Source organism: Fundulus heteroclitus, unplaced genomic scaffold (assembly GCF_011125445.2).
Source record: "Fundulus heteroclitus isolate FHET01 unplaced genomic scaffold, MU-UCD_Fhet_4.1 scaffold_347, whole genome shotgun sequence".
NCBI classification, from domain to species: domain Eukaryota; kingdom Metazoa; phylum Chordata; class Actinopteri; order Cyprinodontiformes; family Fundulidae; genus Fundulus; species Fundulus heteroclitus.
Window position 1 is genome coordinate 65,382 of NW_023396757.1, and position 22,636 is coordinate 88,017.

The window sequence follows — 22,636 nt, forward strand, 5'->3', positions numbered from 1 at the left end:
GAAAGACATTGTCGGAGCACCTTCTGATTTTGGCAGCCAGCACATCCCTGATGGTCTAGTGGTCAGGATTCAGCGCTTTCACCGCTGTGGCCCGGGTTCGATTCCCGGTCAGGGAAGTCTCTGTTAGCTTTGCCTCCAGGTCCTTGTAGCTTGACTTTCGTCTAAACATAGTTGTTGGTGGTAAGCAGTTTTCCTCAACGTACACAAGGTGAAAACCTCTTAATTCTGTGTAGATAAATGGTGATTTTTCAAGTAAAAAGTCACCTTGTGTTTGTCAAGCAAAGTAAAGGAGTGCCATATTTTGACTTAGACACAAAATACCCCACTCCTCGAATAACTAATTGACCTCTTTACCCAACATAAAACATTTAGTACAACAAGCCTTGAGGATTGACTTTGGACACCACTCCTATAGATATGTTTAAAACTTAAGCCACCACAATGCCAAGCTCCAGTTAAGGCTGCAGAATGGAAGACATTGCTGGAACGCCTTCTGAACTTGGCAAGCATCGCATCCCTGATGGTCTAGTGGTCAGGATTCGGCGCTCTCACCGCCGCGGCCCGGGTTCGATTCCCGGTCAGGGAATGTCCTGTAGGTATTTACCGGTCAGAATTTTGTGGTTAGATCTTTGAAGCATTGATGGTATTCATCAACCACTTGAAGAAATCACAAATGCTCACAACCTTAACCCTATGAAAGAACAGTGAAATATCAAGTCCCCTGAAGAAAGTCTAACTAAAGTTGGAAAGTAAACAGCCTGTACCTGGACTGTATCTCCAGCTAAGAGTTAAACTGCAAAGTTTCTTCTCCTTAAAAAACCATAGACCTGACATGTCCATCTGCAGTCCTCCAGGGTTGGTCTATTAGACCAGCTCCAACACATCTGATCTAAATGAATCATTTACCTTCTCAGTCTGTCTTCAAGGCCTGCAGAATCCTACTAATTAAGCAGTCATTAGGTTCAGCGGTGTTGAACCAGGACAAAACATGCAGGACACCGGCCCTTGATTGATGACTCTGGACACCACTGCTGTAGACATAAAATCATATTTAAAGGTAGGCTCGGCAATTTTTCCAGACGTTTGCCAAAGTCCCTTTTTTGAATAACTGTGCATGCGCAAGACCGTATGGCCTGCTCTTCCGCTCCTCAGGGGCATCACGTGAAAGAAATCTCACAAATCCACTGTGGTCTGGTGGCAGGTGAGGGTAGGACCAAATCTCTGACAAATCCCTTCTCTTCGGTGCAGATGGCAGGGATTGGTCAGAGTTTTTTCAGGCCTGCAGCTCCCACAGAGATGGATTTTTTAACTTCCTTTTCCTGAATACATCATGTATTTATTACTTCCAGGACGGAAGGACTATTGTATAGCAAAAAAAGTCTTTCTGAACAGAATTACCAACAATAGCTTTAAGTAGGCACAATGTCATGTTGGCGGTATGGCTGTGTGATGAAAGACATTGTCGGAGCACCTTCTGATTTTGGCAGCCAGCACATCCCTGATGGTCTAGTGGTCAGGATTCAGCGCTTTCACCGCTGTGGCCCGGGTTCGATTCCCGGTCAGGGAAGTCTCTGTTAGCTTTGCCTCCAGGTCCTTGTAGCTTGACTTTCGTCTAAACATAGTTGTTGGTGGTAAGCAGTTTTCCTCAACGTACACAAGGTGAAAACCTCTTAATTCTGTGTAGATAAATGGTGATTTTTCAAGTAAAAAGTCACCTTGTGTTTGTCAAGCAAAGTAAAGGAGTGCCATATTTTGACTTAGACACAAAATACCCCACTCCTCGAATAACTAATTGACCTCTTTACCCAACATAAAACATTTAGTACAACAAGCCTTGAGGATTGACTTTGGACACCACTCCTATAGATATGTTTAAAACTTAAGCCACCACAATGCCAAGCTCCAGTTAAGGCTGCAGAATGGAAGACATTGCTGGAACGCCTTCTGAACTTGGCAAGCATCGCATCCCTGATGGTCTAGTGGTCAGGATTCGGCGCTCTCACCGCCGCGGCCCGGGTTCGATTCCCGGTCAGGGAATGTCCTGTAGGTATTTACCGGTCAGAATTTTGTGGTTAGATCTTTGAAGCATTGATGGTATTCATCAACCACTTGAAGAAATCACAAATGCTCACAACCTTAACCCTATGAAAGAACAGTGAAATATCAAGTCCCCTGAAGAAAGTCTAACTAAAGTTGGAAAGTAAACAGCCTGTACCTGGACTGTATCTCCAGCTAAGAGTTAAACTGCAAAGTTTCTTCTCCTTAAAAAACCATAGACCTGACATGTCCATCTGCAGTCCTCCAGGGTTGGTCTATTAGACCAGCTCCAACACATCTGATCTAAATGAATCATTTACCTTCTCAGTCTGTCTTCAAGGCCTGCAGAATCCTACTAATTAAGCAGTCATTAGGTTCAGCGGTGTTGAACCAGGACAAAACATGCAGGACACCGGCCCTTGATTGATGACTCTGGACACCACTGCTGTAGACATAAAATCATATTTAAAGGTAGGCTCGGCAATTTTTCCAGACGTTTGCCAAAGTCCCTTTTTTGAATAACTGTGCATGCGCAAGACCGTATGGCCTGCTCTTCCGCTCCTCAGGGGCATCACGTGAAAGAAATCTCACAAATCCACTGTGGTCTGGTGGCAGGTGAGGGTAGGACCAAATCTCTGACAAATCCCTTCTCTTCGGTGCAGATGGCAGGGATTGGTCAGAGTTTTTTCAGGCCTGCAGCTCCCACAGAGATGGATTTTTTAACTTCCTTTTCCTGAATACATCATGTATTTATTACTTCCAGGACGGAAGGACTATTGTATAGCAAAAAAAGTCTTTCTGAACAGAATTACCAACAATAGCTTTAAGTAGGCACAATGTCATGTTGGCGGTATGGCTGTGTGATGAAAGACATTGTCGGAGCACCTTCTGATTTTGGCAGCCAGCACATCCCTGATGGTCTAGTGGTCAGGATTCAGCGCTTTCACCGCTGTGGCCCGGGTTCGATTCCCGGTCAGGGAAGTCTCTGTTAGCTTTGCCTCCAGGTCCTTGTAGCTTGACTTTCGTCTAAACATAGTTGTTGGTGGTAAGCAGTTTTCCTCAACGTACACAAGGTGAAAACCTCTTAATTCTGTGTAGATAAATGGTGATTTTTCAAGTAAAAAGTCACCTTGTGTTTGTCAAGCAAAGTAAAGGAGTGCCATATTTTGACTTAGACACAAAATACCCCACTCCTCGAATAACTAATTGACCTCTTTACCCAACATAAAACATTTAGTACAACAAGCCTTGAGGATTGACTTTGGACACCACTCCTATAGATATGTTTAAAACTTAAGCCACCACAATGCCAAGCTCCAGTTAAGGCTGCAGAATGGAAGACATTGCTGGAACGCCTTCTGAACTTGGCAAGCATCGCATCCCTGATGGTCTAGTGGTCAGGATTCGGCGCTCTCACCGCCGCGGCCCGGGTTCGATTCCCGGTCAGGGAATGTCCTGTAGGTATTTACCGGTCAGAATTTTGTGGTTAGATCTTTGAAGCATTGATGGTATTCATCAACCACTTGAAGAAATCACAAATGCTCACAACCTTAACCCTATGAAAGAACAGTGAAATATCAAGTCCCCTGAAGAAAGTCTAACTAAAGTTGGAAAGTAAACAGCCTGTACCTGGACTGTATCTCCAGCTAAGAGTTAAACTGCAAAGTTTCTTCTCCTTAAAAAACCATAGACCTGACATGTCCATCTGCAGTCCTCCAGGGTTGGTCTATTAGACCAGCTCCAACACATCTGATCTAAATGAATCATTTACCTTCTCAGTCTGTCTTCAAGGCCTGCAGAATCCTACTAATTAAGCAGTCATTAGGTTCAGCGGTGTTGAACCAGGACAAAACATGCAGGACACCGGCCCTTGATTGATGACTCTGGACACCACTGCTGTAGACATAAAATCATATTTAAAGGTAGGCTCGGCAATTTTTCCAGACGTTTGCCAAAGTCCCTTTTTGAATAACTGTGCATGCGCAAGACCGTATGGCCTGCTCTTCCGCTCCTCAGGGGCATCACGTGAAAGAAATCTCACAAATCCACTGTGGTCTGGTGGCAGGTGAGGGTAGGACCAAATCTCTGACAAATCCCTTCTCTTCGGTGCAGATGGCAGGGATTGGTCAGAGTTTTTTCAGGCCTGCAGCTCCCACAGAGATGGATTTTTTAACTTCCTTTTCCTGAATACATCATGTATTTATTACTTCCAGGACGGAAGGACTATTGTATAGCAAAAAAAGTCTTTCTGAACAGAATTACCAACAATAGCTTTAAGTAGGCACAATGTCATGTTGGCGGTATGGCTGTGTGATGAAAGACATTGTCGGAGCACCTTCTGATTTTGGCAGCCAGCACATCCCTGATGGTCTAGTGGTCAGGATTCAGCGCTTTCACCGCTGTGGCCCGGGTTCGATTCCCGGTCAGGGAAGTCTCTGTTAGCTTTGCCTCCAGGTCCTTGTAGCTTGACTTTCGTCTAAACATAGTTGTTGGTGGCAAGCAGTTTTCCTCAACGTACACAAGGTGAAAACCTCTTAATTCTGTGTAGATAAATGGTGATTTTTCAAGTAAAAAGTCACCTTGTGTTTGTCAAGCAAAGTAAAGGAGTGCCATATTTTGACTTAGACACAAAATACCCCACTCCTCGAATAACTAATTGACCTCTTTACCCAACATAAAACATTTAGTACAACAAGCCTTGAGGATTGACTTTGGACACCACTCCTATAGATATGTTTAAAACTTAAGCCACCACAATGCCAAGCTCCAGTTAAGGCTGCAGAATGGAAGACATTGCTGGAACGCCTTCTGAACTTGGCAAGCATCGCATCCCTGATGGTCTAGTGGTCAGGATTCGGCGCTCTCACCGCCGCGGCCCGGGTTCGATTCCCGGTCAGGGAATGTCCTGTAGGTATTTACCGGTCAGAATTTTGTGGTTAGATCTTTGAAGCATTGATGGTATTCATCAACCACTTGAAGAAATCACAAATGCTCACAACCTTAACCCTATGAAAGAACAGTGAAATATCAAGTCCCCTGAAGAAAGTCTAACTAAAGTTGGAAAGTAAACAGCCTGTACCTGGACTGTATCTCCAGCTAAGAGTTAAACTGCAAAGTTTCTTCTCCTTAAAAAACCATAGACCTGACATGTCCATCTGCAGTCCTCCAGGGTTGGTCTATTAGACCAGCTCCAACACATCTGATCTAAATGAATCATTTACCTTCTCAGTCTGTCTTCAAGGCCTGCAGAATCCTACTAATTAAGCAGTCATTAGGTTCAGCGGTGTTGAACCAGGACAAAACATGCAGGACACCGGCCCTTGATTGATGACTCTGGACACCACTGCTGTAGACATAAAATCATATTTAAAGGTAGGCTCGGCAATTTTTCCAGACGTTTGCCAAAGTCCCTTTTTGAATAACTGTGCATGCGCAAGACCGTATGGCCTGCTCTTCCGCTCCTCAGGGGCATCACGTGAAAGAAATCTCACAAATCCACTGTGGTCTGGTGGCAGGTGAGGGTAGGACCAAATCTCTGACAAATCCCTTCTCTTCGGTGCAGATGGCAGGGATTGGTCAGAGTTTTTTCAGGCCTGCAGCTCCCACAGAGATGGATTTTTTAACTTCCTTTTCCTGAATACATCATGTATTTATTACTTCCAGGACGGAAGGACTATTGTATAGCAAAAAAAGTCTTTCTGAACAGAATTACCAACAATAGCTTTAAGTAGGCACAATGTCATGTTGGCGGTATGGCTGTGTGATGAAAGACATTGTCGGAGCACCTTCTGATTTTGGCAGCCAGCACATCCCTGATGGTCTAGTGGTCAGGATTCAGCGCTTTCACCGCTGTGGCCCGGGTTCGATTCCCGGTCAGGGAAGTCTCTGTTAGCTTTGCCTCCAGGTCCTTGTAGCTTGACTTTCGTCTAAACATAGTTGTTGGTGGCAAGCAGTTTTCCTCAACGTACACAAGGTGAAAACCTCTTAATTCTGTGTAGATAAATGGTGATTTTTCAAGTAAAAAGTCACCTTGTGTTTGTCAAGCAAAGTAAAGGAGTGCCATATTTTGACTTAGACACAAAATACCCCACTCCTCGAATAACTAATTGACCTCTTTACCCAACATAAAACATTTAGTACAACAAGCCTTGAGGATTGACTTTGGACACCACTCCTATAGATATGTTTAAAACTTAAGCCACCACAATGCCAAGCTCCAGTTAAGGCTGCAGAATGGAAGACATTGCTGGAACGCCTTCTGAACTTGGCAAGCATCGCATCCCTGATGGTCTAGTGGTCAGGATTCGGCGCTCTCACCGCCGCGGCCCGGGTTCGATTCCCGGTCAGGGAATGTCCTGTAGGTATTTACCGGTCAGAATTTTGTGGTTAGATCTTTGAAGCATTGATGGTATTCATCAACCACTTGAAGAAATCACAAATGCTCACAACCTTAACCCTATGAAAGAACAGTGAAATATCAAGTCCCCTGAAGAAAGTCTAACTAAAGTTGGAAAGTAAACAGCCTGTACCTGGACTGTATCTCCAGCTAAGAGTTAAACTGCAAAGTTTCTTCTCCTTAAAAAACCATAGACCTGACATGTCCATCTGCAGTCCTCCAGGGTTGGTCTATTAGACCAGCTCCAACACATCTGATCTAAATGAATCATTTACCTTCTCAGTCTGTCTTCAAGGCCTGCAGAATCCTACTAATTAAGCAGTCATTAGGTTCAGCGGTGTTGAACCAGGACAAAACATGCAGGACACCGGCCCTTGATTGATGACTCTGGACACCACTGCTGTAGACATAAAATCATATTTAAAGGTAGGCTCGGCAATTTTTCCAGACGTTTGCCAAAGTCCCTTTTTGAATAACTGTGCATGCGCAAGACCGTATGGCCTGCTCTTCCGCTCCTCAGGGGCATCACGTGAAAGAAATCTCACAAATCCACTGTGGTCTGGTGGCAGGTGAGGGTAGGACCAAATCTCTGACAAATCCCTTCTCTTCGGTGCAGATGGCAGGGATTGGTCAGAGTTTTTTCAGGCCTGCAGCTCCCACAGAGATGGATTTTTTAACTTCCTTTTCCTGAATACATCATGTATTTATTACTTCCAGGACGGAAGGACTATTGTATAGCAAAAAAAGTCTTTCTGAACAGAATTACCAACAATAGCTTTAAGTAGGCACAATGTCATGTTGGCGGTATGGCTGTGTGATGAAAGACATTGTCGGAGCACCTTCTGATTTTGGCAGCCAGCACATCCCTGATGGTCTAGTGGTCAGGATTCAGCGCTTTCACCGCTGTGGCCCGGGTTCGATTCCCGGTCAGGGAAGTCTCTGTTAGCTTTGCCTCCAGGTCCTTGTAGCTTGACTTTCGTCTAAACATAGTTGTTGGTGGCAAGCAGTTTTCCTCAACGTACACAAGGTGAAAACCTCTTAATTCTGTGTAGATAAATGGTGATTTTTCAAGTAAAAAGTCACCTTGTGTTTGTCAAGCAAAGTAAAGGAGTGCCATATTTTGACTTAGACACAAAATACCCCACTCCTCGAATAACTAATTGACCTCTTTACCCAACATAAAACATTTAGTACAACAAGCCTTGAGGATTGACTTTGGACACCACTCCTATAGATATGTTTAAAACTTAAGCCACCACAATGCCAAGCTCCAGTTAAGGCTGCAGAATGGAAGACATTGCTGGAACGCCTTCTGAACTTGGCAAGCATCGCATCCCTGATGGTCTAGTGGTCAGGATTCGGCGCTCTCACCGCCGCGGCCCGGGTTCGATTCCCGGTCAGGGAATGTCCTGTAGGTATTTACCGGTCAGAATTTTGTGGTTAGATCTTTGAAGCATTGATGGTATTCATCAACCACTTGAAGAAATCACAAATGCTCACAACCTTAACCCTATGAAAGAACAGTGAAATATCAAGTCCCCTGAAGAAAGTCTAACTAAAGTTGGAAAGTAAACAGCCTGTACCTGGACTGTATCTCCAGCTAAGAGTTAAACTGCAAAGTTTCTTCTCCTTAAAAAACCATAGACCTGACATGTCCATCTGCAGTCCTCCAGGGTTGGTCTATTAGACCAGCTCCAACACATCTGATCTAAATGAATCATTTACCTTCTCAGTCTGTCTTCAAGGCCTGCAGAATCCTACTAATTAAGCAGTCATTAGGTTCAGCGGTGTTGAACCAGGACAAAACATGCAGGACACCGGCCCTTGATTGATGACTCTGGACACCACTGCTGTAGACATAAAATCATATTTAAAGGTAGGCTCGGCAATTTTTCCAGACGTTTGCCAAAGTCCCTTTTTGAATAACTGTGCATGCGCAAGACCGTATGGCCTGCTCTTCCGCTCCTCAGGGGCATCACGTGAAAGAAATCTCACAAATCCACTGTGGTCTGGTGGCAGGTGAGGGTAGGACCAAATCTCTGACAAATCCCTTCTCTTCGGTGCAGATGGCAGGGATTGGTCAGAGTTTTTTCAGGCCTGCAGCTCCCACAGAGATGGATTTTTTAACTTCCTTTTCCTGAATACATCATGTATTTATTACTTCCAGGACGGAAGGACTATTGTATAGCAAAAAAAGTCTTTCTGAACAGAATTACCAACAATAGCTTTAAGTAGGCACAATGTCATGTTGGCGGTATGGCTGTGTGATGAAAGACATTGTCGGAGCACCTTCTGATTTTGGCAGCCAGCACATCCCTGATGGTCTAGTGGTCAGGATTCAGCGCTTTCACCGCTGTGGCCCGGGTTCGATTCCCGGTCAGGGAAGTCTCTGTTAGCTTTGCCTCCAGGTCCTTGTAGCTTGACTTTCGTCTAAACATAGTTGTTGGTGGTAAGCAGTTTTCCTCAACGTACACAAGGTGAAAACCTCTTAATTCTGTGTAGATAAATGGTGATTTTTCAAGTAAAAAGTCACCTTGTGTTTGTCAAGCAAAGTAAAGGAGTGCCATATTTTGACTTAGACACAAAATACCCCACTCCTCGAATAACTAATTGACCTCTTTACCCAACATAAAACATTTAGTACAACAAGCCTTGAGGATTGACTTTGGACACCACTCCTATAGATATGTTTAAAACTTAAGCCACCACAATGCCAAGCTCCAGTTAAGGCTGCAGAATGGAAGACATTGCTGGAACGCCTTCTGAACTTGGCAAGCATCGCATCCCTGATGGTCTAGTGGTCAGGATTCGGCGCTCTCACCGCCGCGGCCCGGGTTCGATTCCCGGTCAGGGAATGTCCTGTAGGTATTTACCGGTCAGAATTTTGTGGTTAGATCTTTGAAGCATTGATGGTATTCATCAACCACTTGAAGAAATCACAAATGCTCACAACCTTAACCCTATGAAAGAACAGTGAAATATCAAGTCCCCTGAAGAAAGTCTAACTAAAGTTGGAAAGTAAACAGCCTGTACCTGGACTGTATCTCCAGCTAAGAGTTAAACTGCAAAGTTTCTTCTCCTTAAAAAACCATAGACCTGACATGTCCATCTGCAGTCCTCCAGGGTTGGTCTATTAGACCAGCTCCAACACATCTGATCTAAATGAATCATTTACCTTCTCAGTCTGTCTTCAAGGCCTGCAGAATCCTACTAATTAAGCAGTCATTAGGTTCAGCGGTGTTGAACCAGGACAAAACATGCAGGACACCGGCCCTTGATTGATGACTCTGGACACCACTGCTGTAGACATAAAATCATATTTAAAGGTAGGCTCGGCAATTTTTCCAGACGTTTGCCAAAGTCCCTTTTTGAATAACTGTGCATGCGCAAGACCGTATGGCCTGCTCTTCCGCTCCTCAGGGGCATCACGTGAAAGAAATCTCACAAATCCACTGTGGTCTGGTGGCAGGTGAGGGTAGGACCAAATCTCTGACAAATCCCTTCTCTTCGGTGCAGATGGCAGGGATTGGTCAGAGTTTTTTCAGGCCTGCAGCTCCCACAGAGATGGATTTTTTAACTTCCTTTTCCTGAATACATCATGTATTTATTACTTCCAGGACGGAAGGACTATTGTATAGCAAAAAAAGTCTTTCTGAACAGAATTACCAACAATAGCTTTAAGTAGGCACAATGTCATGTTGGCGGTATGGCTGTGTGATGAAAGACATTGTCGGAGCACCTTCTGATTTTGGCAGCCAGCACATCCCTGATGGTCTAGTGGTCAGGATTCAGCGCTTTCACCGCTGTGGCCCGGGTTCGATTCCCGGTCAGGGAAGTCTCTGTTAGCTTTGCCTCCAGGTCCTTGTAGCTTGACTTTCGTCTAAACATAGTTGTTGGTGGCAAGCAGTTTTCCTCAACGTACACAAGGTGAAAACCTCTTAATTCTGTGTAGATAAATGGTGATTTTTCAAGTAAAAAGTCACCTTGTGTTTGTCAAGCAAAGTAAAGGAGTGCCATATTTTGACTTAGACACAAAATACCCCACTCCTCGAATAACTAATTGACCTCTTTACCCAACATAAAACATTTAGTACAACAAGCCTTGAGGATTGACTTTGGACACCACTCCTATAGATATGTTTAAAACTTAAGCCACCACAATGCCAAGCTCCAGTTAAGGCTGCAGAATGGAAGACATTGCTGGAACGCCTTCTGAACTTGGCAAGCATCGCATCCCTGATGGTCTAGTGGTCAGGATTCGGCGCTCTCACCGCCGCGGCCCGGGTTCGATTCCCGGTCAGGGAATGTCCTGTAGGTATTTACCGGTCAGAATTTTGTGGTTAGATCTTTGAAGCATTGATGGTATTCATCAACCACTTGAAGAAATCACAAATGCTCACAACCTTAACCCTATGAAAGAACAGTGAAATATCAAGTCCCCTGAAGAAAGTCTAACTAAAGTTGGAAAGTAAACAGCCTGTACCTGGACTGTATCTCCAGCTAAGAGTTAAACTGCAAAGTTTCTTCTCCTTAAAAAACCATAGACCTGACATGTCCATCTGCAGTCCTCCAGGGTTGGTCTATTAGACCAGCTCCAACACATCTGATCTAAATGAATCATTTACCTTCTCAGTCTGTCTTCAAGGCCTGCAGAATCCTACTAATTAAGCAGTCATTAGGTTCAGCGGTGTTGAACCAGGACAAAACATGCAGGACACCGGCCCTTGATTGATGACTCTGGACACCACTGCTGTAGACATAAAATCATATTTAAAGGTAGGCTCGGCAATTTTTCCAGACGTTTGCCAAAGTCCCTTTTTGAATAACTGTGCATGCGCAAGACCGTATGGCCTGCTCTTCCGCTCCTCAGGGGCATCACGTGAAAGAAATCTCACAAATCCACTGTGGTCTGGTGGCAGGTGAGGGTAGGACCAAATCTCTGACAAATCCCTTCTCTTCGGTGCAGATGGCAGGGATTGGTCAGAGTTTTTTCAGGCCTGCAGCTCCCACAGAGATGGATTTTTTAACTTCCTTTTCCTGAATACATCATGTATTTATTACTTCCAGGACGGAAGGACTATTGTATAGCAAAAAAAGTCTTTCTGAACAGAATTACCAACAATAGCTTTAAGTAGGCACAATGTCATGTTGGCGGTATGGCTGTGTGATGAAAGACATTGTCGGAGCACCTTCTGATTTTGGCAGCCAGCACATCCCTGATGGTCTAGTGGTCAGGATTCAGCGCTTTCACCGCTGTGGCCCGGGTTCGATTCCCGGTCAGGGAAGTCTCTGTTAGCTTTGCCTCCAGGTCCTTGTAGCTTGACTTTCGTCTAAACATAGTTGTTGGTGGCAAGCAGTTTTCCTCAACGTACACAAGGTGAAAACCTCTTAATTCTGTGTAGATAAATGGTGATTTTTCAAGTAAAAAGTCACCTTGTGTTTGTCAAGCAAAGTAAAGGAGTGCCATATTTTGACTTAGACACAAAATACCCCACTCCTCGAATAACTAATTGACCTCTTTACCCAACATAAAACATTTAGTACAACAAGCCTTGAGGATTGACTTTGGACACCACTCCTATAGATATGTTTAAAACTTAAGCCACCACAATGCCAAGCTCCAGTTAAGGCTGCAGAATGGAAGACATTGCTGGAACGCCTTCTGAACTTGGCAAGCATCGCATCCCTGATGGTCTAGTGGTCAGGATTCGGCGCTCTCACCGCCGCGGCCCGGGTTCGATTCCCGGTCAGGGAATGTCCTGTAGGTATTTGCCGGTCAGAATTTTGTGGTTAGATCTTTGAAGCATTGATGGTATTCATCAACCACTTGAAGAAATCACAAATGCTCACAACCTTAACCCTATGAAAGAACAGTGAAATATCAAGTCCCCTGAAGAAAGTCTAACTAAAGTTGGAAAGTAAACAGCCTGTACCTGGACTGTATCTCCAGCTAAGAGTTAAACTGCAAAGTTTCTTCTACTTAAAAAAACCATAGACCTGACATGTCCATCTGCAGTCCTCCAGGGTTGGTCTATTAGACCAGCTCCAACACATCTGATCTAAATGAATCATTTACCTTCTCAGTCTGTCTTCAAGGCCTGCAGAATCCTACTAATTAAGCAGTCATTAGGTTCAGCGGTGTTGAACCAGGACAAAACATGCAGGACACCGGCCCTTGATTGATGACTCTGGACACCACTGCTGTAGACATAAAATCATATTTAAAGGTAGGCTCGGCAATTTTTCCAGACGTTTGCCAAAGTCCCTTTTTGAATAACTGTGCATGCGCAAGACCGTATGGCCTGCTCTTCCGCTCCTCAGGGGCATCACGTGAAAGAAATCTCACAAATCCACTGTGGTCTGGTGGCAGGTGAGGGTAGGACCAAATCTCTGACAAATCCCTTCTCTTCGGTGCAGATGGCAGGGATTGGTCAGAGTTTTTTCAGGCCTGCAGCTCCCACAGAGATGGATTTTTTAACTTCCTTTTCCTGAATACATCATGTATTTATTACTTCCAGGACGGAAGGACTATTGTATAGCAAAAAAAGTCTTTCTGAACAGAATTACCAACAATAGCTTTAAGTAGGCACAATGTCATGTTGGCGGTATGGCTGTGTGATGAAAGACATTGTCGGAGCACCTTCTGATTTTGGCAGCCAGCACATCCCTGATGGTCTAGTGGTCAGGATTCAGCGCTTTCACCGCTGTGGCCCGGGTTCGATTCCCGGTCAGGGAAGTCTCTGTTAGCTTTGCCTCCAGGTCCTTGTAGCTTGACTTTCGTCTAAACATAGTTGTTGGTGGCAAGCAGTTTTCCTCAACGTACACAAGGTGAAAACCTCTTAATTCTGTGTAGATAAATGGTGATTTTTCAAGTAAAAAGTCACCTTGTGTTTGTCAAGCAAAGTAAAGGAGTGCCATATTTTGACTTAGACACAAAATACCCCACTCCTCGAATAACTAATTGACCTCTTTACCCAACATAAAACATTTAGTACAACAAGCCTTGAGGATTGACTTTGGACACCACTCCTATAGATATGTTTAAAACTTAAGCCACCACAATGCCAAGCTCCAGTTAAGGCTGCAGAATGGAAGACATTGCTGGAACGCCTTCTGAACTTGGCAAGCATCGCATCCCTGATGGTCTAGTGGTCAGGATTCGGCGCTCTCACCGCCGCGGCCCGGGTTCGATTCCCGGTCAGGGAATGTCCTGTAGGTATTTACCGGTCAGAATTTTGTGGTTAGATCTTTGAAGCATTGATGGTATTCATCAACCACTTGAAGAAATCACAAATGCTCACAACCTTAACCCTATGAAAGAACAGTGAAATATCAAGTCCCCTGAAGAAAGTCTAACTAAAGTTGGAAAGTAAACAGCCTGTACCTGGACTGTATCTCCAGCTAAGAGTTAAACTGCAAAGTTTCTTCTCCTTAAAAAACCATAGACCTGACATGTCCATCTGCAGTCCTCCAGGGTTGGTCTATTAGACCAGCTCCAACACATCTGATCTAAATGAATCATTTACCTTCTCAGTCTGTCTTCAAGGCCTGCAGAATCCTACTAATTAAGCAGTCATTAGGTTCAGCGGTGTTGAACCAGGACAAAACATGCAGGACACCGGCCCTTGATTGATGACTCTGGACACCACTGCTGTAGACATAAAATCATATTTAAAGGTAGGCTCGGCAATTTTTCCAGACGTTTGCCAAAGTCCCTTTTTGAATAACTGTGCATGCGCAAGACCGTATGGCCTGCTCTTCCGCTCCTCAGGGGCATCACGTGAAAGAAATCTCACAAATCCACTGTGGTCTGGTGGCAGGTGAGGGTAGGACCAAATCTCTGACAAATCCCTTCTCTTCGGTGCAGATGGCAGGGATTGGTCAGAGTTTTTTCAGGCCTGCAGCTCCCACAGAGATGGATTTTTTAACTTCCTTTTCCTGAATACATCATGTATTTATTACTTCCAGGACGGAAGGACTATTGTATAGCAAAAAAAGTCTTTCTGAACAGAATTACCAACAATAGCTTTAAGTAGGCACAATGTCATGTTGGCGGTATGGCTGTGTGATGAAAGACATTGTCGGAGCACCTTCTGATTTTGGCAGCCAGCACATCCCTGATGGTCTAGTGGTCAGGATTCAGCGCTTTCACCGCTGTGGCCCGGGTTCGATTCCCGGTCAGGGAAGTCTCTGTTAGCTTTGCCTCCAGGTCCTTGTAGCTTGACTTTCGTCTAAACATAGTTGTTGGTGGCAAGCAGTTTTCCTCAACGTACACAAGGTGAAAACCTCTTAATTCTGTGTAGATAAATGGTGATTTTTCAAGTAAAAAGTCACCTTGTGTTTGTCAAGCAAAGTAAAGGAGTGCCATATTTTGACTTAGACACAAAATACCCCACTCCTCGAATAACTAATTGACCTCTTTACCCAACATAAAACATTTAGTACAACAAGCCTTGAGGATTGACTTTGGACACCACTCCTATAGATATGTTTAAAACTTAAGCCACCACAATGCCAAGCTCCAGTTAAGGCTGCAGAATGGAAGACATTGCTGGAACGCCTTCTGAACTTGGCAAGCATCGCATCCCTGATGGTCTAGTGGTCAGGATTCGGCGCTCTCACCGCCGCGGCCCGGGTTCGATTCCCGGTCAGGGAATGTCCTGTAGGTATTTACCGGTCAGAATTTTGTGGTTAGATCTTTGAAGCATTGATGGTATTCATCAACCACTTGAAGAAATCACAAATGCTCACAACCTTAACCCTATGAAAGAACAGTGAAATATCAAGTCCCCTGAAGAAAGTCTAACTAAAGTTGGAAAGTAAACAGCCTGTACCTGGACTGTATCTCCAGCTAAGAGTTAAACTGCAAAGTTTCTTCTCCTTAAAAAACCATAGACCTGACATGTCCATCTGCAGTCCTCCAGGGTTGGTCTATTAGACCAGCTCCAACACATCTGATCTAAATGAATCATTTACCTTCTCAGTCTGTCTTCAAGGCCTGCAGAATCCTACTAATTAAGCAGTCATTAGGTTCAGCGGTGTTGAACCAGGACAAAACATGCAGGACACCGGCCCTTGATTGATGACTCTGGACACCACTGCTGTAGACATAAAATCATATTTAAAGGTAGGCTCGGCAATTTTTCCAGACGTTTGCCAAAGTCCCTTTTTGAATAACTGTGCATGCGCAAGACCGTATGGCCTGCTCTTCCGCTCCTCAGGGGCATCACGTGAAAGAAATCTCACAAATCCACTGTGGTCTGGTGGCAGGTGAGGGTAGGACCAAATCTCTGACAAATCCCTTCTCTTCGGTGCAGATGGCAGGGATTGGTCAGAGTTTTTTCAGGCCTGCAGCTCCCACAGAGATGGATTTTTTAACTTCCTTTTCCTGAATACATCATGTATTTATTACTTCCAGGACGGAAGGACTATTGTATAGCAAAAAAAGTCTTTCTGAACAGAATTACCAACAATAGCTTTAAGTAGGCACAATGTCATGTTGGCGGTATGGCTGTGTGATGAAAGACATTGTCGGAGCACCTTCTGATTTTGGCAGCCAGCACATCCCTGATGGTCTAGTGGTCAGGATTCAGCGCTTTCACCGCTGTGGCCCGGGTTCGATTCCCGGTCAGGGAAGTCTCTGTTAGCTTTGCCTCCAGGTCCTTGTAGCTTGACTTTCGTCTAAACATAGTTGTTGGTGGCAAGCAGTTTTCCTCAACGTACACAAGGTGAAAACCTCTTAATTCTGTGTAGATAAATGGTGATTTTTCAAGTAAAAAGTCACCTTGTGTTTGTCAAGCAAAGTAAAGGAGTGCCATATTTTGACTTAGACACAAAATACCCCACTCCTCGAATAACTAATTGACCTCTTTACCCAACATAAAACATTTAGTACAACAAGCCTTGAGGATTGACTTTGGACACCACTCCTATAGATATGTTTAAAACTTAAGCCACCACAATGCCAAGCTCCAGTTAAGGCTGCAGAATGGAAGACATTGCTGGAACGCCTTCTGAACTTGGCAAGCATCGCATCCCTGATGGTCTAGTGGTCAGGATTCGGCGCTCTCACCGCCGCGGCCCGGGTTCGATTCCCGGTCAGGGAATGTCCTGTAGGTATTTACCGGTCAGAATTTTGTGGTTAGATCTTTGAAGCATTGATGGTATTCATCAACCACTTGAAGAAATCACAAATGCTCACAACCTTAACCCTATGAAAGAACAGTGAAATATCAAGTCCCCTGAAGAAAGTCTAACTAAAGTTGGAAAGTAAACAGCCTGTACCTGGACTGTATCTCCAGCTAAGAGTTAAACTGCAAAGTTTCTTCTCCTTAAAAAACCATAGACCTGACATGTCCATCTGCAGTCCTCCAGGGTTGGTCTATTAGACCAGCTCCAACACATCTGATCTAAATGAATCATTTACCTTCTCAGTCTGTCTTCAAGGCCTGCAGAATCCTACTAATTAAGCAGTCATTAGGTTCAGCGGTGTTGAACCAGGACAAAACATGCAGGACACCGGCCCTTGATTGATGACTCTGGACACCACTGCTGTAGACATAAAATCATATTTAAAGGTAGGCTCGGCAATTTTTCCAGACGTTTGCCAAAGTCCCTTTTTGAATAACTGTGCATGCGCAAGACCGTATGGCCTGCTCTTCCGCTCCTCAGGGGCATCACGTGAAAGAAATCTCACAAATCCACTGTGGTCTGGTGGCAGGTGAGGGTAGGACCAAATCTCTGACAAATCCCTTCTCTTCGGTGCAGATGGCAGGGATTGGTCAGAGTTTTTTCAGGCCTGCAGCTCCCACAGAGATGGATTTTTTAACTTCCTTTTCCTGAATACATCATGTATTTATTACTTCCAGGACGGAAGGACTATTGTATAGCAAAAAAAAGTCTTTCTGAACAGAATTACCAACAATAGCTTTAAGTAGGCACAATGTCATGTTGGCGGTATGGCTGTGTGATGAAAGACATTGTCGGAGCACCTTCTGATTTTGGCAGCCAGCACATCCCTGATGGTCTAGTGGTCAGGATTCAGCGCTTTCACCGCTGTGGCCCGGGTTCGATTCCCGGTCAGGGAAGTCTCTGTTAGCTTTGCCTCCAGGTCCTTGTAGCTTGACTTTCGTCTAAACATAGTTGTTGGTGGCAAGCAGTTTTCCTCAACGTACACAAGGTGAAAACCTCTTAATTCTGTGTAGATAAATGGTGATTTTTCAAGTAAAAAGTCACCTTGTGTTTGTCAAGCAAAGTAAAGGAGTGCCATATTTTGACTTAGACACAAAATACCCCACTCCTCGAATAACTAATTGACCTCTTTACCCAACATAAAACATTTAGTACAACAAGCCTTGAGGATTGACTTTGGACACCACTCCTATAGATATGTTTAAAACTTAAGCCACCACAATGCCAAGCTCCAGTTAAGGCTGCAGAATGGAAGACATTGCTGGAACGCCTTCTGAACTTGGCAAGCATCGCATCCCTGATGGTCTAGTGGTCAGGATTCGGCGCTCTCACCGCCGCGGCCCGGGTTCGATTCCCGGTCAGGGAATGTCCTGTAGGTATTTACCGGTCAGAATTTTGTGGTTAGATCTTTGAAGCATTGATGGTATTCATCAACCACTTGAAGAAATCACAAATGCTCACAACCTTAACCCTATGAAAGAACAGTGAAATATCAAGTCCCCTGAAGAAAGTCTAACTAAAGTTGGAAAGTAAACAGCCTGTACCTGGACTGTATCTCCAGCTAAGAGTTAAACTGCAAAGTTTCTTCTCCTTAAAAAACCATAGACCTGACATGTCCATCTGCAGTCCTCCAGGGTTGGTCTATTAGACCAGCTCCAACACATCTGATCTAAATGAATCATTTACCTTCTCAGTCTGTCTTCAAGGCCTGCAGAATCCTACTAATTAAGCAGTCATTAGGTTCAGCGGTGTTGAACCAGGACAAAACATGCAGGACACCGGCCCTTGATTGATGACTCTGGACACCACTGCTGTAGACATAAAATCATATTTAAAGGTAGGCTCGGCAATTTTTCCAGACGTTTGCCAAAGTCCCTTTTTGAATAACTGTGCATGCGCAAGACCGTATGGCCTGCTCTTCCGCTCCTCAGGGGCATCACGTGAAAGAAATCTCACAAATCCACTGTGGTCTGGTGGCAGGTGAGGGTAGGACCAAATCTCTGACAAATCCCTTCTCTTCGGTGCAGATGGCAGGGATTGGTCAGAGTTTTTTCAGGCCTGCAGCTCCCACAGAGATGGATTTTTTAACTTCCTTTTCCTGAATACATCATGTATTTATTACTTCCAGGACGGAAGGACTATTGTATAGCAAAAAAAAGTCTTTCTGAACAGAATTACCAACAATAGCTTTAAGTAGGCACAATGTCATGTTGGCGGTATGGCTGTGTGATGAAAGACATTGTCGGAGCACCTTCTGATTTTGGCAGCCAGCACATCCCTGATGGTCTAGTGGTCAGGATTCAGCGCTTTCACCGCTGTGGCCCGGGTTCGATTCCCGGTCAGGGAAGTCTCTGTTAGCTTTGCCTCCAGGTCCTTGTAGCTTGACTTTCGTCTAAACATAGTTGTTGGTGGCAAGCAGTTTTCCTCAACGTACACAAGGTGAAAACCTCTTAATTCTGTGTAGATAAATGGTGATTTTTCAAGTAAAAAGTCACCTTGTGTTTGTCAAGCAAAGTAAAGGAGTGCCATATTTTGACTTAGACACAAAATACCCCACTCCTCGAATAACTAATTGACCTCTTTACCCAACATAAAACATTTAGTACAACAAGCCTTGAGGATTGACTTTGGACACCACTCCTATAGATATGTTTAAAACTTAAGCCACCACAATGCCAAGCTCCAGTTAAGGCTGCAGAATGGAAGACATTGCTGGAACGCCTTCTGAACTTGGCAAGCATCGCATCCCTGATGGTCTAGTGGTCAGGATTCGGCGCTCTCACCGCCGCGGCCCGGGTTCGATTCCCGGTCAGGGAATGTCCTGTAGGTATTTACCGGTCAGAATTTTGTGGTTAGATCTTTGAAGCATTGATGGTATTCATCAACCACTTGAAGAAATCACAAATGCTCACAACCTTAACCCTATGAAAGAACAGTGAAATATCAAGTCCCCTGAAGAAAGTCTAACTAAAGTTGGAAAGTAAACAGCCTGTACCTGGACTGTATCTCCAGCTAAGAGTTAAACTGCAAAGTTTCTTCTCCTTAAAAAACCATAGACCTGACATGTCCATCTGCAGTCCTCCAGGGTTGGTCTATTAGACCAGCTCCAACACATCTGATCTAAATGAATCATTTACCTTCTCAGTCTGTCTTCAAGGCCTGCAGAATCCTACTAATTAAGCAGTCATTAGGTTCAGCGGTGTTGAACCAGGACAAAACATGCAGGACACCGGCCCTTGATTGATGACTCTGGACACCACTGCTGTAGACATAAAATCATATTTAAAGGTAGGCTCGGCAATTTTTCCAGACGTTTGCCAAAGTCCCTTTTTGAATAACTGTGCATGCGCAAGACCGTATGGCCTGCTCTTCCGCTCCTCAGGGGCATCACGTGAAAGAAATCTCACAAATCCACTGTGGTCTGGTGGCAGGTGAGGGTAGGACCAAATCTCTGACAAATCCCTTCTCTTCGGTGCAGATGGCAGGGATTGGTCAGAGTTTTTTCAGGCCTGCAGCTCCCACAGAGATGGATTTTTTAACTTCCTTTTCCTGAATACATCATGTATTTATTACTTCCAGGACGGAAGGACTATTGTATAGCAAAAAAAGTCTTTCTGAACAGAATTACCAACAATAGCTTTAAGTAGGCACAATGTCATGTTGGCGGTATGGCTGTGTGATGAAAGACATTGTCGGAGCACCTTCTGATTTTGGCAGCCAGCACATCCCTGATGGTCTAGTGGTCAGGATTCAGCGCTTTCACCGCTGTGGCCCGGGTTCGATTCCCGGTCAGGGAAGTCTCTGTTAGCTTTGCCTCCAGGTCCTTGTAGCTTGACTTTCGTCTAAACATAGTTGTTGGTGGCAAGCAGTTTTCCTCAACGTACACAAGGTGAAAACCTCTTAATTCTGTGTAGATAAATGGTGATTTTTCAAGTAAAAAGTCACCTTGTGTTTGTCAAGCAAAGTAAAGGAGTGCCATATTTTGACTTAGACACAAAATACCCCACTCCTCGAATAACTAATTGACCTCTTTACCCAACATAAAACATTTAGTACAACAAGCCTTGAGGATTGACTTTGGACACCACTCCTATAGATATGTTTAAAACTTAAGCCACCACAATGCCAAGCTCCAGTTAAGGCTGCAGAATGGAAGACATTGCTGGAACGCCTTCTGAACTTGGCAAGCATCGCATCCCTGATGGTCTAGTGGTCAGGATTCGGCGCTCTCACCGCCGCGGCCCGGGTTCGATTCCCGGTCAGGGAATGTCCTGTAGGTATTTACCGGTCAGAATTTTGTGGTTAGATCTTTGAAGCATTGATGGTATTCATCAACCACTTGAAGAAATCACAAATGCTCACAACCTTAACCCTATGAAAGAACAGTGAAATATCAAGTCCCCTGAAGAAAGTCTAACTAAAGTTGGAAAGTAAACAGCCTGTACCTGGACTGTATCTCCAGCTAAGAGTTAAACTGCAAAGTTTCTTCTCCTTAAAAAACCATAGACCTGACATGTCCATCTGCAGTCCTCCAGGGTTGGTCTATTAGACCAGCTCCAACACATCTGATCTAAATGAATCATTTACCTTCTCAGTCTGTCTTCAAGGCCTGCAGAATCCTACTAATTAAGCAGTCATTAGGTTCAGCGGTGTTGAACCAGGACAAAACATGCAGGACACCGGCCCTTGATTGATGACTCTGGACACCACTGCTGTAGACATAAAATCATATTTAAAGGTAGGCTCGGCAATTTTTCCAGACGTTTGCCAAAGTCCCTTTTTGAATAACTGTGCATGCGCAAGACCGTATGGCCTGCTCTTCCGCTCCTCAGGGGCATCACGTGAAAGAAATCTCACAAATCCACTGTGGTCTGGTGGCAGGTGAGGGTAGGACCAAATCTCTGACAAATCCCTTCTCTTCGGTGCAGATGGCAGGGATTGGTCAGAGTTTTTTCAGGCCTGCAGCTCCCACAGAGATGGATTTTTTAACTTCCTTTTCCTGAATACATCATGTATTTATTACTTCCAGGACGGAAGGACTATTGTATAGCAAAAAAAGTCTTTCTGAACAGAATTACCAACAATAGCTTTAAGTAGGCACAATGTCATGTTGGCGGTATGGCTGTGTGATGAAAGACATTGTCGGAGCACCTTCTGATTTTGGCAGCCAGCACATCCCTGATGGTCTAGTGGTCAGGATTCAGCGCTTTCACCGCTGTGGCCCGGGTTCGATTCCCGGTCAGGGAAGTCTCTGTTAGCTTTGCCTCCAGGTCCTTGTAGCTTGACTTTCGTCTAAACATAGTTGTTGGTGGCAAGTAGTTTTCCTCAACGTACACAAGGTGAAAACCTCTTAATTCTGTGTAGATAAATGGTGATTTTTCAAGTAAAAAGTCACCTTGTGTTTGTCAAGCAAAGTAAAGGAGTGCCATATTTTGACTTAGACACAAAATACCCCACTCCTCGAATAACTAATTGACCTCTTTACCCAACATAAAACATTTAGTACAACAAGCCTTGAGGATTGACTTTGGACACCACTCCTATAGATATGTTTAAAACTTAAGCCACCACAATGCCAAGCTCCAGTTAAGGCTGCAGAATGGAAGACATTGCTGGAACGCCTTCTGAACTTGGCAAGCATCGCATCCCTGATGGTCTAGTGGTCAGGATTCGGCGCTCTCACCGCCGCGGCCCGGGTTCGATTCCCGGTCAGGGAATGTCCTGTAGGTATTTGCCGGTCAGAATTTTGTGGTTAGATCTTTGAAGCATTGATGGTATTCATCAACCACTTGAAGAAATCACAAATGCTCACAACCTTAACCCTATGAAAGAACAGTGAAATATCAAGTCCCCTGAAGAAAGTCTAACTAAAGTTGGAAAGTAAACAGCCTGTACCTGGACTGTATCTCCAGCTAAGAGTTAAACTGCAAAGTTTCTTCTCCTTAAAAAAACATAGACCTGACATGTCCATCTGCAGTCCTCCAGGGTTGGTCTATTAGACCAGCTCCAACA

At 44.5% G+C, this 22,636-nt stretch overlaps 32 non-coding genes across 32 annotated transcripts; all 32 read left to right on the forward strand.

The window, feature by feature from the left end:
• The first annotated feature begins 44 nt into the window (after positions 1-44).
• On the forward strand, positions 45-116 carry trnae-uuc. Its single transcript has one exon. It is a non-coding gene; the product is annotated as a tRNA-Glu (tRNA).
• Positions 117-514: 398 nt separating this feature from the next.
• Positions 515-586, forward strand: trnae-cuc. The gene has a single exon. It is a non-coding gene; the product is annotated as a tRNA-Glu (tRNA).
• Positions 587-1,495: 909 nt separating this feature from the next.
• trnae-uuc lies at positions 1,496-1,567 on the forward strand. Its single transcript has one exon. It is a non-coding gene; the product is annotated as a tRNA-Glu (tRNA).
• A 398-nt stretch (positions 1,568-1,965) lies between these two features.
• trnae-cuc lies at positions 1,966-2,037 on the forward strand. Its single transcript has one exon. It is a non-coding gene; the product is annotated as a tRNA-Glu (tRNA).
• A 909-nt stretch (positions 2,038-2,946) lies between these two features.
• On the forward strand, positions 2,947-3,018 carry trnae-uuc. The gene has a single exon. It is a non-coding gene; the product is annotated as a tRNA-Glu (tRNA).
• Positions 3,019-3,416: 398 nt separating this feature from the next.
• trnae-cuc lies at positions 3,417-3,488 on the forward strand. The gene has a single exon. It is a non-coding gene; the product is annotated as a tRNA-Glu (tRNA).
• A 908-nt stretch (positions 3,489-4,396) lies between these two features.
• On the forward strand, positions 4,397-4,468 carry trnae-uuc. The gene has a single exon. It is a non-coding gene; the product is annotated as a tRNA-Glu (tRNA).
• Positions 4,469-4,866: 398 nt separating this feature from the next.
• Positions 4,867-4,938, forward strand: trnae-cuc. Its single transcript has one exon. It is a non-coding gene; the product is annotated as a tRNA-Glu (tRNA).
• Positions 4,939-5,846: 908 nt separating this feature from the next.
• On the forward strand, positions 5,847-5,918 carry trnae-uuc. Its single transcript has one exon. It is a non-coding gene; the product is annotated as a tRNA-Glu (tRNA).
• Positions 5,919-6,316: 398 nt separating this feature from the next.
• Positions 6,317-6,388, forward strand: trnae-cuc. Its single transcript has one exon. It is a non-coding gene; the product is annotated as a tRNA-Glu (tRNA).
• Positions 6,389-7,296: 908 nt separating this feature from the next.
• Positions 7,297-7,368, forward strand: trnae-uuc. Its single transcript has one exon. It is a non-coding gene; the product is annotated as a tRNA-Glu (tRNA).
• Positions 7,369-7,766: 398 nt separating this feature from the next.
• Positions 7,767-7,838, forward strand: trnae-cuc. The gene has a single exon. It is a non-coding gene; the product is annotated as a tRNA-Glu (tRNA).
• A 908-nt stretch (positions 7,839-8,746) lies between these two features.
• Positions 8,747-8,818, forward strand: trnae-uuc. The gene has a single exon. It is a non-coding gene; the product is annotated as a tRNA-Glu (tRNA).
• Positions 8,819-9,216: 398 nt separating this feature from the next.
• trnae-cuc lies at positions 9,217-9,288 on the forward strand. Its single transcript has one exon. It is a non-coding gene; the product is annotated as a tRNA-Glu (tRNA).
• Positions 9,289-10,196: 908 nt separating this feature from the next.
• Positions 10,197-10,268, forward strand: trnae-uuc. The gene has a single exon. It is a non-coding gene; the product is annotated as a tRNA-Glu (tRNA).
• A 398-nt stretch (positions 10,269-10,666) lies between these two features.
• trnae-cuc lies at positions 10,667-10,738 on the forward strand. The gene has a single exon. It is a non-coding gene; the product is annotated as a tRNA-Glu (tRNA).
• A 908-nt stretch (positions 10,739-11,646) lies between these two features.
• On the forward strand, positions 11,647-11,718 carry trnae-uuc. Its single transcript has one exon. It is a non-coding gene; the product is annotated as a tRNA-Glu (tRNA).
• A 398-nt stretch (positions 11,719-12,116) lies between these two features.
• Positions 12,117-12,188, forward strand: trnae-cuc. Its single transcript has one exon. It is a non-coding gene; the product is annotated as a tRNA-Glu (tRNA).
• A 909-nt stretch (positions 12,189-13,097) lies between these two features.
• On the forward strand, positions 13,098-13,169 carry trnae-uuc. The gene has a single exon. It is a non-coding gene; the product is annotated as a tRNA-Glu (tRNA).
• A 398-nt stretch (positions 13,170-13,567) lies between these two features.
• trnae-cuc lies at positions 13,568-13,639 on the forward strand. Its single transcript has one exon. It is a non-coding gene; the product is annotated as a tRNA-Glu (tRNA).
• A 908-nt stretch (positions 13,640-14,547) lies between these two features.
• trnae-uuc lies at positions 14,548-14,619 on the forward strand. The gene has a single exon. It is a non-coding gene; the product is annotated as a tRNA-Glu (tRNA).
• A 398-nt stretch (positions 14,620-15,017) lies between these two features.
• trnae-cuc lies at positions 15,018-15,089 on the forward strand. Its single transcript has one exon. It is a non-coding gene; the product is annotated as a tRNA-Glu (tRNA).
• Positions 15,090-15,997: 908 nt separating this feature from the next.
• trnae-uuc lies at positions 15,998-16,069 on the forward strand. Its single transcript has one exon. It is a non-coding gene; the product is annotated as a tRNA-Glu (tRNA).
• Positions 16,070-16,467: 398 nt separating this feature from the next.
• On the forward strand, positions 16,468-16,539 carry trnae-cuc. The gene has a single exon. It is a non-coding gene; the product is annotated as a tRNA-Glu (tRNA).
• A 909-nt stretch (positions 16,540-17,448) lies between these two features.
• trnae-uuc lies at positions 17,449-17,520 on the forward strand. Its single transcript has one exon. It is a non-coding gene; the product is annotated as a tRNA-Glu (tRNA).
• Positions 17,521-17,918: 398 nt separating this feature from the next.
• Positions 17,919-17,990, forward strand: trnae-cuc. The gene has a single exon. It is a non-coding gene; the product is annotated as a tRNA-Glu (tRNA).
• Positions 17,991-18,899: 909 nt separating this feature from the next.
• trnae-uuc lies at positions 18,900-18,971 on the forward strand. The gene has a single exon. It is a non-coding gene; the product is annotated as a tRNA-Glu (tRNA).
• A 398-nt stretch (positions 18,972-19,369) lies between these two features.
• Positions 19,370-19,441, forward strand: trnae-cuc. The gene has a single exon. It is a non-coding gene; the product is annotated as a tRNA-Glu (tRNA).
• A 908-nt stretch (positions 19,442-20,349) lies between these two features.
• trnae-uuc lies at positions 20,350-20,421 on the forward strand. Its single transcript has one exon. It is a non-coding gene; the product is annotated as a tRNA-Glu (tRNA).
• Positions 20,422-20,819: 398 nt separating this feature from the next.
• Positions 20,820-20,891, forward strand: trnae-cuc. The gene has a single exon. It is a non-coding gene; the product is annotated as a tRNA-Glu (tRNA).
• A 908-nt stretch (positions 20,892-21,799) lies between these two features.
• On the forward strand, positions 21,800-21,871 carry trnae-uuc. The gene has a single exon. It is a non-coding gene; the product is annotated as a tRNA-Glu (tRNA).
• Positions 21,872-22,269: 398 nt separating this feature from the next.
• trnae-cuc lies at positions 22,270-22,341 on the forward strand. Its single transcript has one exon. It is a non-coding gene; the product is annotated as a tRNA-Glu (tRNA).
• The last annotated feature ends 295 nt before the right edge of the window (positions 22,342-22,636 follow it).